Source organism: Teleopsis dalmanni, chromosome 2, assembly GCF_002237135.1.
Source record: "Teleopsis dalmanni isolate 2A chromosome 2, ASM223713v2, whole genome shotgun sequence".
In the NCBI taxonomy this organism is placed as follows: Eukaryota; Metazoa; Arthropoda; class Insecta; order Diptera; family Diopsidae; genus Teleopsis; species Teleopsis dalmanni.
Genome location: NC_051847.1, coordinates 222,800,011 through 222,812,607, shown reverse-complemented (window position 1 = coordinate 222,812,607; position 12,597 = coordinate 222,800,011). Strand labels below are relative to the sequence as shown.

The following is a 12,597-nucleotide window of genomic DNA, read 5'->3' as shown; positions in this document are numbered from 1 at the left end:
TATTGCTGAATTATTTCGTTATTTGCGTATTCAGATACATTGTTTTTGTCGTTTTTGTTATTGTTATTGTGTAATTACAAATAATTTAAATTTCATTACAGTCATAATTTCCAATTGACAATGGAGCCTTATCAGCAAACCATCGGAAAATGTAAACTGCACTGATTGAAAGCAGAAAAGCTGTTGTCCGGAAACCGGAAAGTAATATGGACACTGGTAGTAGAGCACTGCAACTCTATCGACAAACTGAGTTGGCAACACTTGTCGGCAATCCAGCATACAACAGCAGTAATTAAAATACAATGAAAATGTGTGCATCAAACGCTGGCACAGCAACCCACAACCCACAGCCCACAACAACAACCAACATCAATAAAGATGCTCATTGTGTGAATATATAAGACATAAGTAGAGAATTTAAATTGACTTGATGAGGATGAGTTAAAAACGTATAAATATTAATGATAGGAGCAGTGAGTTTAAATAGTTATACTTGTAACCTTGGAACACTTCAAAATTTATAAAACTTTAGTTAGAGTTAACACCTAAACTTATTTGTTGTCCATATCCGAAGTGAGTCTATCGTTTGTTTGGTCAGAATTGGATTTGATTGATCCACATTGCACATTATTTACTTGTTTATTTATTTGGTCTTAGCAATCCGTCGTTGGGTTTCGTTCTGATCTAGCACCCTTTTCCACACACTTCTGTTGCTTGTGCGCCTTCTCCAGTCTCATTCAATGTGCGTAGTTAGTGCTTCCATAACTTGATCACATCCCCATTGACAACATCTTCGGCTAAATCTTTTTCCTCCAACTGCCACTTCAAATGCGTTTTCTTTAAAACGTCGTCATCCATTCCCACAACATCACTTAATTAGTTAACCCAATGGATGTTGATTCACTGCACAATGTCAGTTTGCTCAGTTCGCTCAGCTCTTAATTCATTTGCGGCAGCAGTACGCGGTAGTCATCACCAACTCATATAGGAGTTAGTGACCAAAGATCTTACGAAAAACTTTTCTCTCGAGCACATTCAGTACTGCTTCATCATTTTGCGATAAAAATCATGATTCTTCACCAAACACAAACGCAGATAGGATGAACGAATTAAATAGCGTGAGTTTTTTTCGTCGTATATGTGCTCTACATTCCAATTACCTATTGAGTCCACATTTACAACCAATGACAATGGTAATTATTCCTGTAATTCTCAGATTGACATCGTTGTTAGTTACGGTGGTGCAAATATTAATTATATATCCAATTAAAAACTTGGACGTCCATAAACTACATCTAGTTCTGGATAAGTCTGGACAGTGTTGAAAAGTTGCTTTGGTGTTACCTTTTCGAGTAACGGTAAACACTATCTTTTAGAGTGGAAACAAGTTCGGCTCAGTCTAGCTCCTTCTTTATCTATAGTTTGGTGTTGCAAAACAACTGATATTATTTAAGGTACTTCCAACTTGTTTCGGTTTATTATAAATTCCATATTCTAATAGGTTTTTAAAAAAGCTATTTATTAATATTTATTATATAGAATTAAATAATTTTTTTATCTACATATAGCGCACAAACCACAAATTAATTTATAAAATAATGCCACTTGATGTTGCATTGTTGAAATCGGATAAGTATTATATATATTGGCCAGATTTTTTTCAGATCCCATTCTTATAAAGTGAGCTGCTTATTTTAGTCTTTGTGCTTTGATAAATCTTACTATATTTTCATTTTTAAGCAGGTCAAAAATTTCGTTTTTTCGTTTCTTCTGAATGTCTCGTCGTCAATTAGAATAGGTTTATATACTTGGCGAACTATCTTTCTTTCAAAAATCTGTTCATGACTCAGCACCTGAAAATGTTTTGTAAATGTTTTCTGACTCTTGGTTGTCTCCAAAGTAACAATTCATTACGGTTAGTTAATAAGTTTCTTGTGACTTTGCAGGAACTAACAGGTCCAACACAGAGGCTGGATAGCAATTAGATCTTATATTACACATCACTCTTAATATTGCTCTCAAAAGCTTTATATTTAAAGGACAATAGACATTTTTATTGAATAAATTTTTATTTCAACCTTTTTTCATTTCAAATAATAAAAAATTATTTATGCAAATCAATCGCTTATTTACTTATATGATTATTAACAATTTATTTATATAATTTTAATATTAAATATTAAAATCATTATCAACTACACTCTATTTATATTAGCACTGCTTTTAAGATCTGAATTTATTCAACTGAAATATTTGCGCTAAATAACGGAAAACTTTTTCGCAAAAAAGAAAAATCTCCGCTGAACACAGAGCAGTGAAAATGATAAAGCAAAAGTTGAAACTATCCTTATTACCTGCCGGAAACAGGAAATTAGTACAAAACACAACAAACTTATCAGCGCACAAAATCGGTACTGGCAGCACTTTTACACAGAAACACAAACGCAAATATCAATGCCAATACCAATACCAACACTAACACTAACACCAACACCAGCACCAACTCAACAAAAGCAACGACAGGAAAAGGAAAATGAAAATGAGCAACAACGAAAGCAGCAAATTCATAATATTTTAACCAAACAAATGCTGTTTGAATGCTGCGAGTGTGCGGCACTCGTTGTGTAATGTCTGTGTAATTTGTGTGCAATGCCAACGAGAGAGCGAGTGAAATGAAAATGTGCTCATTTTCATTTACGGTTTGTTGTGAAGTCGTCGAACAGTGCACAGTGAACAGTGCCTTCAGTCACAGCGTGAACGTACAAATGGTATCATGTGTGTGTCGGTTGAATTTGTTTAGTGTGCGTTTATGATTCGGTCTGGAATTACACCAACCCAAGAGCCCAACAGGCAAGCAGTGAATGAATAAGAATTCTGAACTGATTTTTAGAATTCAGTTGCACGGTGACTTGCTATGCAAGCGGTTAATGAACGCGCAAGTTGTAGTGAAAAGCTCTTAGTGAATGCATTGTTTATTGTTGTTTTAATGGCAAATAAAAACGTAGCAGTGCAAATGAAATGCAAATGAAGCAACAAAGTGAATTTAAATGAAAAAAGTGATTTACAGGCCAAAAGTAAGCTCACAAGTAGAAATGTTATTTTAAGTGAAATATACGCAAGAATATATGCTAAAAAATACTCATGAAAATTTATAAAATTTAAGAAAAATAATAACAGCAAATAGGGTGGATTACAAACAGAAATCAAACTCACAACGCCAAAAACAAAAAAAATAAATAAAATAAAAACAAATATAAAAAACATATAAGACCAGCACAAATCCTGTCTAAGAACGAACCTGAGAAAGGACGAACGCATAAAAACGGTAAACATAAATTTTGGAATAGATACGACTACATTCTACATATAGAATGTAGTCGTATGTAACGTTTGTATATGAGCGCGAAATTGTATCTAAAGGTTCCAATGTGTTGCTCGAGAGATGAAGTACGTCTTCAGCACACAAGGACTGTTGTTTATGTTGGCTTCGCAATTTAGATTTCAAAAGGAAAACTTTTCATTTCAAAGTTCAAGCTGAGAGCAACTCAGCTTGGTTTGCCCTTGATATGCACTTCATTGTCGGTGTATGCGAAGTGCTTAAGCTGCAAATCCACTTCCGGAAATTCCCTTTAAAAGTGTAAAATAATCAGAAATTCAAAAATGTTTCCAAACACAAATGCTTCCAATTTTAAGTCTGAAATATTTGAGTTTGTGACAATTTCGTCAAATTGCCGCTTGCATTTATGTGCAGAGCAATCAGACCAAGCCCTCAGCCAACCAACTCTGTCTCTGTCCTCGTCCTCAACATCGTCGTTATCAACTTCAATAAAATCCTCTTGAGCACTTGATACTTCTTGCTACAGTTCCAACTGCTGCTTTGCTGCACTGCTGCACTGCTGTACTGGTGCACACTTGAAATCACTTTATCCACAGCAGTAAGCAGAAAGCAGCAAGCAGCAGCAGTTGCTGCCAAAGTGGCTGACAATAATTTTGAACAAGACAAGGATGAAGTTGATGACATTGGCATGGTTTGATATTTTGTGGTACTTCATATTTTGTTCGAGGAGTACAAGAAGTTGGGGTGGCATTAGAGAGCTATTCCATTAGGGGAACTTCTTCTTATTCTTCTTACTGGTCTTACTGGTTAAAGACGCGTTTTCGGCATTCACACAACACAGAGAATGCTTCATTGAGGAAACATTTAAACAATATTCGGACTAGAAGTGAGCACTTCACTTTACTAGCACCACTCTACGCCACAGTTGTGATGCTGCAAGCTGCATTTGATGATGTTGCATTATCCACTTTAGTCTATATTTGAAAAATAGTTTCTGCAGTGGAAACTACTCACGCTAAATAAACTAAAATTGCACCAAAAATAGAAAAAAATCTTTATTTTTGGAGTTTTCGGTTGCTCCAATCGGGCATTGAATTTATCGAATTTTGTCTTGAATAAATAAAAAGTATGACGGGAATTTTAATAAAGCACTCAAGTGGTACTGGAGAGCTGGAGCAGCTCCACTGAGCGCTGCTCTTCTGATATCTATTCAAATTATATTTAAATCAACTCGAAATGCATTGTTGTTGAATTGCTAGGATTTGAGACATGACCAAGTAGTCAAAAATGTTAGTTTATGCAAATTGCTCTTTGATGGAAAACGTAGTACATCTGCGTAGCCAAAGGAAAGAGTTTTCAAATTGCTTAATATGAGATGAGATAGATTGGAATAAATCACATGCATTTAAGAAAATATTGAAAATCTTTGGTTTATTTTTATATATTATTTCTTAAAAAAAAAGCAATTTCTATTAAATGTTTCTTTTTTTTTAATTTTGAGCTAAATGTGGTGTTGGTAAGAAAAACACAAAAAATTTTCTAACTATATGCTTTGAACCCTTCAATCTCTGAGTTAACACAAATATATAGTAAAGTAATAAAGTAGCAGAATGTAAAAGAATTTTAAGAATAAACCGGTTACCTAACAGAACCAAACACTATTTTAGCTTTTGTACCTAAAACCAATTCTAAAGGAACGAAATAATTGAACCTTTCAAATGATTAAAAGAATGTCCTTCGCTAAAGAATTCCTAATATTGAACAGAATCGAAAGTTTCTTTCTTTTTAAGTACTTTCAGACCCAAATATTCTGGCAAAGATGATATTCGGTCAGACAATGCAAATTAATATGACAAGCAACCTGTCAGCCATATGACAGAATGTAACTTCTTCGTTAAGGAGTTACTAGAGTCAGAAGTCCTATTCTAATATCCCCCAGATCCAGTTATACAGCTAGAGATGACATTCGGTCAGACAAGAGGAATTAATATCCGACGGCTAATATGTCAGTAACCTCTGCCTTATAAGGGAAGATATTTTTTTAGTAGTTCAGCACATGTACCTGCACTTTAGTCTTGTGATGAGCTCGACTGTAGTAGTATAGATTATATTCTTGTAAGATTTTAATTATTGAAGATGAATCACTAAGTATCAACAAAAATTTAATATATTCTCAGATAAATAACAGTATTCTGTAAGAAGCTCAAAGTTTTTAAGAATAGAGAAGATATGATTAATAGATTAAAGTCGAAAAATATTGAATATAATAATGAGTTTAAAAAAAAAACCAATCGAGTTGACAGAGTGAACATATGAGACATGAGTCCAATCATGTATGAGTTCATGACATTGGAATTATATTTCCCAACTGGAAAAAATTTATAATTTTATAGTTTATAGTTACATAAAGAAACTATCTAAAATTATGTTTTCTTCTACATACTATATGTATGTACATACATTAACTTCACTTTCCCGACTCTATAAAAGGAAGCTCCTTTGCGTATGGCATTAACAGGACAGAGATTATTATAACCAGACGTCTTTTCAATTTTAGTAAAACCTTTCTAATAGATATGTACTCAATACATGCATAGTCCGTGTATTTATCTCCATATAAATACATAATAATCGTCTCGTCATCTCATAGATAAAGAGTAAATTTTGCAACTAAAATTAAACTCATTATATGGACTCTGTTGTGGAGACTTGATATATTTAATCTTCAATCCGATCTTATTGAGAAATACTACCTTACTGGGACCAGGTAAAAAAATTAATTCCACATGTTAAAAGCCCATTTATTAGTTTAGTACTCTTAAAATTAGGAGTATTAAAAAGTCGCATTAACAGTAATTGTTAAAGTTTCAAACAGTTTCCAGTATTCATTGATTCAAAAACAATTCGTTTGTTTGATATGTACGTCTCGCTAATAAAGATTGTGTACATATATATATGTAGCATTACCCATCTCGTAATTCTGACCTTACAGTACTATTTTAGTAACGTATATCAAGTTGAATAATTGTCCAAGGATTATATCTTTCGTTTAATATTCGACATTTTATATTTTAGATCTATTAATAACTGCTAAACATACTAAAATTGTAAAAACTTAGTTCGGTAACTATGACGAATTTTCGCATCAAGGTTTCTTCTGTGGTGGTTATTTGAATAATGTTGTATTTAACATGTTATAGTAAAATTCAAAAAATATATTAAAATAAAATTAACAATTGATTAAAATCTCATTTGCTCATCAGCATGACAACTCTCTCAGGTCGTTATAAAAAGGGCCCTCAATAATTCTAAATCCGGTCCTACCCAATGATGAACACTGAGACATGAGGTGTATGGCAGTACTGTTATCTACCTTGTACACAATAACCCTTCAGCAACGATACCGTAGTGCTGTAGAAGCAGTGGACTAGTGCGTTTCTTTTCCAGTTTGGATCAGGTTGATTTAGATATACTAGCAATAGAAGTGTATTTACACTTTAAGAAAGAAATTAAGAAATATAAGAAATTGCAAATATTTTACATAGAAGAATTTATTATTCTTTGAATAAATTTCTTGTAAATAAGCAACAAACTATCCCACAACAATGTTGCCAACATTTTTATTTTTAATTTTTCTTTCATATTCATTCTTTTTCCATTTTGTTTGAGAATTCGCATTTTTTTTATTTATCAAACAGTAACTCAATTATTCATGAATGAATTCATTAGTGCAAAATAATTATGAATTTTTGAATGAAAATAATTAAAAATGAGTTTAATTTTATCTTGAAACCCTTTGGGTAGACCTCCTCCCGACTTTCCCTTTCAATGCCTTAGTTTACTAACATATTTCTGAAAACCATTCAACTCAAGTGAGATACTTGAACACCTTTACTTGACATTTGAGCTGTTCTAAACAGTTTTTTTTTCCTTCTTCTTAACTGCAATTTGTTTTTGTTTTTCTTTTCATATTTTTCACTCCTTTTTATTCTATCCACGACTTTACTTCGCAATTCTTAGCAACAATCCAACACCCCTTGTTATGCCAAATATTGCAAATTCCATCTTGAATTTCTTGCAATTGTCGCACTTAAAATAATTCTTTTCAATTTTTTAAATTGTTCACCTCGTGGAATGGTAAAAATTGTGATATTGTAAAGGAATATTAAGAGTGGTGGGTAGCGTCGGCACCACCTCAGCTTCTACGTTTTCAATGGCTCACAGTTACCAGCATTGTTGAAAAAAGTACCAACAACAACAGCAACAACAATCGGAAGAAGAATAAGCAAAAGTAGAAAATGTATAGCATCAAGCATGAAGCATTAACAGCAGCAATAACAGTAACAACAACAACAATAGTAACAACAGCAGTAATAACAGCAACAACAATAATCAAAATAATGGAAAAGTATTTATTCGCAATTGTAATTGTAATTGTGAAAAGCGCGTTGGTGCGTTTTATTTGACATTGTTAACTTGACTGACGGGACAATTGAACGAGCAAATGAATGAATTATTGAATGAATGAATAAATGAATGAATGAATGATAAATTGCTTGTAAGCAAATATTGTATGGCGTAATGCTGCTTCTCATTCATTTGCGTTTAAGTTCAAATGAAAATTAAAGATGACGCGGTACTCCGAACTGCTTCAGACAAATTAATGAACTCAAGCAAATTTTACTTCACTTACTTTAAGTGTTGCTCTCATAAAAGTTCTAAATAAAAATCTAAATAAAACTACGAAATGGGTTAAGTGTTACATCATGAACTGACAGCCCGTTGTTTTGTACCAGCATCTACAATTCTACGGTATCGGTAACAGCCGTCGCAATAACAATTCTTATACTCAACGAAGCAATAAAATCATTTTGCATTCCCCAACAAGGGTTTTATGACATAAAGTTCTCGTTTTTCCTTCCTACTTCGGACAGTCAGACTGTGCTTTACTGATGCGATTTAGAAACGAACACGCCCGCTTGCAGTCCATTTAACCGCTTATAACAACAACAAAAACAACAACAGTAACAATCATATTAATAACAATAATAATAATAAAAGTCATCAACAGCAAAGAGGCAGTAAATGTACTAACAACAACAGTAACAGCAGCAACAGCAACAACAACAAAGACAACAACAACTCCGCGAATGAGAATTGAAAGGGCAACAGTATCGGCGGCAATGTGCAAGCGATTTGTTGCTTGTACTAGTATATGAACATCATCATCTTCATCGTCATTAATATTATTATCAACATCGACAACATCATAATCAAAACGGCAAAATAATAAAAAATGATAATAATAGAAATACGGAAATAATTTAGAAATTCTGGAGCCGCAAGTAGCAAAAGATATCATCGCACACAAAAGTCAACGCTTATATGTACGAGTATTCACAATTCGTCGTTTATGGGATGTGGAATGAGGGACACCACAGCAATTTCTGTTCACTAAAACGTTAAAGTCGCTAAAGAACGATCCACTGATTCACCATTTGGGAGGTATAAGCAACGAGCAATTTCGTAGCATTTATAAGCTAATATGGCCGGTAAGCGACGGAAAGCTCAAAACGGAAAGGGTACTTGCGAATTCATTCACTCGTTTATTACACGTCGCTGAATTCGAAAGTGAATGAATTCAAATGAAATAAATTCACTCGTCTATGTATGGGAAGAATGTTGAGCTGCGCCGTCACAGAAATTAGCGGCATGAGTTTGTTGTTTGTGGCATGTAGCATATCATGGAACGGAAGGTGGAAATTAAGAAATTAAAAGTGCTGCTCGTTTAAGCAATGCAATGCTATCAGCAAGTGAATGCAAATAACAAGTACAATACGCGCATATACATCGCAACGAGTGACGAGTAGCGAGTATTTAATATTAACAATTGCGAGAAAATCAAAATTATAATTTTTAAATTACCGGCAGCATTCTCGTTGTCTGAATTCTTTTCACACAAATAACAAAATTTAATTTATAATATATAATTAAATATTTGGTAGAATTCAAATTTTTATTTTAAGCAAATTTAGATTTATATAATACGAAACATTTTTATAAATAGTAATTGACAGAATAATAAGCCTAATGAGTCCTTCTTTCGTGAAAAGAAAAGCAACAACAATGACTAGTTGCTTAAGCTGTTTTATTCAATAGAACATATATGGTAAGATAAGCATATGTCACTAAAATATAAAATCAATTATATTTAGTGATTTGGAAATACAAAATAATGCTATAGTAATTCGGTCAAAAATGCCAACCTTCGAAAAGTTGTGCACTTGTCAAGCAAAAGTCGGTTATATAAATAAAATTAAATTAAACAACGTCTAAAAAAATTAAATTCTAACACCACTTGGCAAACTTTGCTCTGGATCTCAAATCCTTAAAATTCTCAGAGACGAGATACTTTAATTTTTACAGAAGCAATAGCTATTGCTTTTGTAATCTCTGGCTATGACAGACATGCCGAGCACGAATTGTCACTGCACACTCTTTTTTGTAAGACCACAAAATCCATATTGCATCTACAAAATATTGGAAAATATGTTGTATGATATTACGATGTTTGATTACAGTAAGACTTTGCTATAAATTTCAGATCAAGTATTATGCCTCGTATAATGATATAGCGCCAAAAACAAGACAAATTGATGTTACTTTTTATATTGACAAATGTGCACTTTGCCATTTGTCCTGTGGCTTGTGCGTCCACTGAGTTTCGCTATTATCGAATAAAACTTTAGTATTTTACTAATAGGACTTTTATTGTAATATTTGTGGCTAAAAAGTGAAAAAAATGAATGAAGAATATAAACCCCATATTGTTCATTGTAAATGAACAATGAGAATTACAATTCTCATGCACTTTACTTTTGTTTTTGTTACTTCGTGTTTCATTTTTATGACTTTTAAACATGTTAATTTACGAATCCAGCACCAATGCATGACTGACAATATTCCGCCATATGTATGCAAAAACTGCACTACAGCCCTTATCGTATGATAAAATGACGAGTGCTGGAGTAAATGTTGTGCATATGTACTTAAATAAATCACAATTTTTTTTTGCTATTTTCAACTTGTCCTCTTAGCTCTTCTGCCTACTGTCATGAGATACATCGACTGTGGTTAAATTAAGCGCAAAACAAAAGTCGCCACAACATTTTTAACTTAATTGCTACAGAACGCCATTCTATTAACTGACAAAGTCTGGTAGCATAAAACACTACAAATGCACAAGCACTCGAAGTCGAAAAAAAAGATAAAATAGTAAGAAATAAGAACACTTTTTGGTGGCACTTGAAAAAGGACACGAAACCGTAAGCTCAAAACATTTATTTACGTTTACGTCCTTTAATGTGACCCCACAGCAAAATTAATTACGCTTACTTGCCAAAGAGTTGAAAAGCATTTACCGTAAAGAAGACCACAATTACAAAAACAAAAACAAAAAAAACAAATAAATAACGAACGACAAGAATATAAAATTTAAATGAACACAATATGTGAAAATAAATAAAAAAATTACAATAACAACTACAGTTATAAAAAAGGGATTAATTTCGGCTTACAAGTGCTTAAAAGCCCCACCATCTTACACACATATGCACCCTCACGTATACCAACAAAAAAAGCTAAGTTTTGTACAACAACTATCCATATAATTGTAGTTACCGCACTAACGTCAAATTCGTGCTTTTGCTGTATTGTCATTTCTTAAACTACCTTAACAACTTGGCAACGTTAAGCCCACAACGGAAACTGCAGCGATAAAAAAGTGCAAGGAACAAAAACTGCACGAAAATAATCCATACATACACCCATACACGGAATAACCGCAAAGCAATTATATGCAGCATCAGCAGTATTAATAGCAACAGCAGCTTTAAAGGTCGTGGCAGCACATCTCTTCAATATAAAAAATAAAAAATCAACGACGATGCTGCGCACACGTTTGAAAAATTGCATCGTTTTGTCGTCGGCTTATTGTCGTTAGCGTGGTTATTACTCGTTTTCTGTATTGTTGTTGTTAGTTTTATTATAGCTTTTGTTGTCATGATTTGAGCAAAGAGCAAGCAAATTACTTAAATACTCACGCATCATAAGCTTAACAGCGCTGCCAAGTATCGTTTATTCTTTTGATTGCCGGCTAGTGAGCCTGCTTGCTTGGCTTTGTTAAGTTAGTCTCCTTAGTTGGACTTAAGCTTTAACTTGCACTGCACTAGAATGGTAAAATGAAAAAAACCAACAATAACTACACAAACAACAACAACTGAACAGTAATAGGACTGGTGAGCACTTGGACAGACAGACAAGCGAACAAGCAGCAATATCCAACAGTGTTTGTTTATGCTTGTTGTTACTTTTTATTTTATCTTATTTCTTTTGTGCGCTTGTGTATGTTTGTGTATGTAAGTTTGTTGATTTTATTTATGTTGGAAGAAAATTTTTTGTTTTTTGTTGTTTTCCTTTGAAAAATTTTGCACACATAAAAGGCAGTGTGTGTTTGTGGCTGCACGCTTTCCTGCTGCTCTTGAAACCAGCAGCAGTGGTTGGCCTAAATGGACAATGACACAACAACAATAGCAACAGAACACGACCTGTGTACACCTATAAGCACACTACGACGAGTTAACTAAATTTATTTGTAATTTTATTAAAAAGTGAAAAAGTGGAGGATTATTTAGTGGCAGGAATGTTGTTGTTTAAACAAAGTAAATAGAAAAATACTTGCATGTACATTTTTAAATAAACGCACACATGCTATGTTGTTCTTAAGGATATGCACTAGAATTTCTGAATGAGCTTTAGTGTGCAAAATTGCTTCAAGCATTGAATAGTTTTATAATCTTTTTCCAAGCTATTAGTGAACTACACCCAAGGGTTTAAATGTCTTCTAAAGGGCAGGTAATAAATTTTCAAATTGCATATATTAAACACTTGGATTAAACTGTGTAATTTTCTTGTAATCTAGTGGGAAGGGCAGGAAGTAAACTCAGGAAGTGTTTAAGTAATTTGAGCATGTAATTTCATTTCAAAAAAATTTTACTTAATTGAATAATTTTAAAGTGAGCTTCAAAATTACTTAAAGTTTCTAAAATTTTAAGTCATAAAAAACTATTTGTTAAAGTAATATTTTTATCAAATAAATAGAAAATTATATAGCACAAACAATTAGATAAACTTTTTTTTTCCTTCAAACTAAGACCGTAATCGAAATTTATTTATGATAATTAAATTAATGTATCTATTAC

The 12,597-nt window shown here is 32.9% G+C and overlaps 1 protein-coding gene across 1 annotated transcript in view; it reads left to right on the top strand.

Annotated features, from left to right (window-relative positions):
* Nucleotides 1–2,743: 2,743 nt before the first annotated feature.
* The window catches only part of LOC119676814 (GATA zinc finger domain-containing protein 10-like), a 148,619-nt gene continuing 138,765 nt past the window's right edge, over nucleotides 2,744–12,597 (top strand). Inside the window, exon 1 of the mRNA XM_038088073.1 lies at nucleotides 2,744–3,325. The gene's annotated coding sequence lies outside the window, so the exon portion shown is untranslated. The remainder of the gene's footprint in view (nucleotides 3,326–12,597) is intronic.